The sequence below is a fragment of the Schistocerca americana genome, chromosome 1 (assembly GCF_021461395.2).
Source record: "Schistocerca americana isolate TAMUIC-IGC-003095 chromosome 1, iqSchAmer2.1, whole genome shotgun sequence".
NCBI classification, from domain to species: domain Eukaryota; kingdom Metazoa; phylum Arthropoda; class Insecta; order Orthoptera; family Acrididae; genus Schistocerca; species Schistocerca americana.
The window spans coordinates 760,487,772-760,492,064 of NC_060119.1; positions in this window are offsets into that span (position 1 = coordinate 760,487,772).

Consider the following 4,293-nt stretch of genomic DNA (forward strand, 5'->3'; position numbering starts at 1 on the left):
TGTCCGCCGTCGGCTCGGCTGCTCTCTGGGGGCGAGCAACACGCCGACTTCAGACCTTTTCTGTCTTTTTCGAAGCCAACATTCCATATTTTCCCCCTTTTTATATCGGAAACTGTTTGCGATCAGAAATGACTTTGTACACCTGACTCTATTATTAACAGAAGATTTACAAAATATCCATTCCGTCGCCTTCTTGAAGCGAACGGTGATCATAAAGCTCGTTTGACCAGCATTATTTGTTGACATAGACTGTTTAAGCAGAGCGGATTGCAAATATCGTTTGAAAACATTGTTGACAACGGCCAGGAAATCAATGTACAAATCGTGTGGTTATTAAATCGATGGAACGATAATTCTTTAAATGTTAAATGCTGTACTAAAGGGTAACTATGTAGTGAACAGCATTTATGGTTATTTATGAAAGAGGTGAATGGATTAAGAAAGCAATAGTAGCAACTAAAAAGAGAAGATTACTGTTCTACGGGTACATGTTCCGTATAGATGATTGTGGGGCGTCAGCGAAATGTGAGACATATCTACGAGAGATGGGACTGCTGAAAGTAAACCAAATAACAGAGATGGTTTCAGAAGGACAGTAAAGAAAAGCAGTATGGCACTGCTGCCGGGGAGACCCCAAGTTGAAGCTTTAGTTGCCTATTTGTATAGGGGTTTCTTCCGCTGAGCAAAATGGGATCCTCCCTTGCGGATGTTTGATAGTTCTGTCTTAGGTTTGTTTGTTGAGTGTGACTATAACTGATGTGCATATGGTGAAATTTTATGTTTTGTTTTGTATAATGATGATCACGGAAGGAAGGAAAGGGTGAAACCCGGTCACAACGTATAATCTACGCCAGGGGTCTCCAAACTTTTTAGTCCGCGGGCCACATTGACTCCTCCACGAAGTCATAAGGGCCAAGATCTACCTAGTGGGATTAAAGCACCCTAGCACTCCATGATCACGGTAATGTAAGGCTAAAGGAAAGATGAAATCGCAAAAATCTAAGATTGTGGGAATAGCTAACACCGAAACGAACTACGATTTTTATTTAATTACATAATTTTGATTGGTGGACGTACCTGACCGAAATTCTGGCGTATTTTATTCTGGCGAATTTCACCGACAAAAAAGTATGTCACGGCACATACTTCACGAAAGCGTCCTGCAAAGTTAACGAAATCTCAAAATCATTGTTAGAAATACTATTACTGCAAGACGTAGAGGTAGAGAATGTCAACGTATTGTTATTTCAAGCGGTGCAACAATAAGTTTAGTTATGTAGTCTTGTAGCGAGTAGCAGAGCCAGAGCATATATTTGGTAGTTCTGTTGCGTGATTGTGTCCGACAATGTCGCGGTGTATTGGTCGCGATAGGCCTCGAAACTCAATTGTTGGCCGTATAGGTACCACCACAAATATTTGCGGGGCCGGATACCCGGGGATGTCCGGCCAGCTAACGTGGGCCGGTTTGCCAGCCCTCGTGGGCCGGTTTCGGTCCGCGGGCCGTAGTTTGGAGACCCCTGATCTATGCCTCTTGCACCATGGCGACCGTAGGGCTTCACGTCCCCCTAGGCGGACGAATGATCATCAACAGCGTCAGAAAATCTTACTTCTTGAGACACTGCGGAGAGATTTGGAACTTAATCTGGAATACTGGCCCAAAGTCAGGTGATAACGAACTTAATACGCTACCGCTTCTCCTCACCTTACCGACCAAATACTGGGAAGGAAAATTCCACACATCATCAGCATTTGAACCAGTGTACGCCCGAATCGAGAGCCGCCGTAGAAGCGAGCCATAGCGGCGTCGCTCAGAGAGGCGCGTAGAGGGATGCTGAAGAGCTGTCACGGTTTTATGGCGTAATTAGAACCTGGGAGACAGAGAGGGCCCGTAACAGAGGAGCGAAACAAAGCACTGACTGAAGGATTAGCAGGATGTCAAAGCTGGCCGACGAAAAAGCTCCACACACTGTCAATGAGAGTGGTTGTTAACACGCAGCCCAAAGAATCTCAACTAGAAACAGAAAAATAATTCTTGTACTCTGCAGTGTATACAACTTTAGCTAATGCTTTTGCACTTAATTCTGCTTCACAAACGTCATGTGCTTCATTACTACACTGTCACTGGTTATTTTTTTGTAAATCTCTGCCGGCCGCTGTGGCCGAACGGTTCAAGGCACTTCAGACCGGAACCGCGCTGCTGCTACGGTCGCAGGTTCGAATCCTGCCTCGGGCTGGATGTGTGTGATGTCCTTAGGTTAGTTAGGTTTAAGTAGTTCTAAGTCTAGGGGACTGATGACCACCGATGTTAAGTTCCATAGTGCTCAGAGCCATTTTGTAAAGCTCTACTCGAGAACATCACTTGACATGCATACATGGTTTTAGTAACCTGAACGTTTTCATAGTAGCATATTCTCTAATTTTCTCTGGTGAGTATTATTTGAAACTGACATATTAAAGCTGTGCTTTAGAGTGGCTTCAGGTTTCAAAAACTAGGTGACAGGGAATGACAGATTACAGGATTGAGTCTGGACGTGAAAGACACATATGGCTTAGTCAGTCGACTGTTTCCTGTCACCGAGCGAGCTGGCGCTGTGGCAATACACTGACTGGGCTATGTAGCATTCGACGGGACGGCGACTCAGGTACACTGTTTCCAGAAATCACACAGGGCGGCTCTTTTGGAAAGAAAACGGCCGATCTCCGTGTCCGTATTTCCTCGGTAAGAACTTGTGTCCCTTCGCTGACATTGCCGTCATGCAGAAACCCCTATCATCCTTGCTTAGGATCATGCTCGAATCAGACTTCCCGCTCATCTGGAAATCTCAGCTGATACATTCTCGCTAAAATACAAAAATCAGTAAATTTAGGGTAGCCTCTGCTCCAAACTAAAAGTTGTCTAATAGTGCAGAGTAAAGTGAAACCCTCCTACTTTTAATTGGCTTACTGCTGTAAGCTCACGGGACCTGTTATACTGCATTCTATAGACAACTGAAGGAAGAGCAGGGACCTCGTCGCTCATCATGGCGAACACGATCCATCACCCCAACAAGGCAGAACAGTTTGAGTTCAGGGCAAAATGGGAGAGAACCAACATTTCGTTTCCTAGATCTATGTGATGTTTGGACCTTTACGTGAAACGTTTAAACCCAGGCGCGTCCCTCCTTTAACATACGTCAAAATACTGAAGGGACGTGCGCTGAAACAACCAATCTGCTTCGTACAAAAGACGTCGCTATCAGCCGCCGTCTTGCTTGTGAATGGTGTCGTCTACGTTACTCTGCCAATCAAAAATATCTTACTTAACGTGTACACTGAAAAAAAAATCGGTAACAAGCTACAAGTCTACCTGTAGGTGTAACACACATAAAGAGCTTGAAAGGAAAGCATAAGAATCGATGCTGTCGGTGAGCGAGGGGTACTAACTTCCCTTTCTAATTATGTTTCTTAATGCACTCCTAGCAATTAACGGTAGGTTACTCCATGAATAGTTCTTCAGAAAAAAGTTCCGAAGTCGGAAATACTGAGATTCAATGAGTGTGTAGAAACAGTCATCAACCAAGTTTAACAAATACATTGTCTTGTAGAAATAAATGTCGTGTGACTAGGGCCTCCCGTCGGGTAGACCGTTCGCCGGGTGCAAGTCTTTCGACGTGACGCCACTTGGCGACTTGCGCGTCGATGGGGAAGAGATGATTATTACAACACAACACCCAGTCCCTGAGCGGAGAAAATCTCCGACCCAGCCGGGAATCGAACCCGGGCCCTTAGGATGGACAGTCTGTGGCGCTGACCACTCAGCTATCGGGGACGGACGTCCTATAAGTAACCAACAATATTAACATACAGCTGATAAAAACAGCAGAACACTCCATTTTCTTCAGTGATAATAACAGGTATTCAGAAGTTTTACTTTATGTTTAAGTAATGTCAGATAGAGTACAATGACGTGATACTTTTGTTATTAATAATCATGCATTTTATTATATTTCAACGTAAAGTGCAGTTGTCGTGCACGATTATCAAATCACCAAGATCTTCATGATTTTTTTGATAGTAAAGTTGGTTAATTATATTTGGAACGGAACCTTCTAGCTCTTTTACACTAGTTTCCTTCAACAAATATTTCACTATGATAATTATAAAGACAGTACATCCAAAATCTGTGCAGTATTTCGGAAGTTTGAACTTAAGGCTGATACAGACTATTGGACCCGAACCTTGACTGAGTTTATCGATACGCGTACAATGATTCCACAAGTTTAACTGACGTTTCAATTAGTGCTTAAAATACTA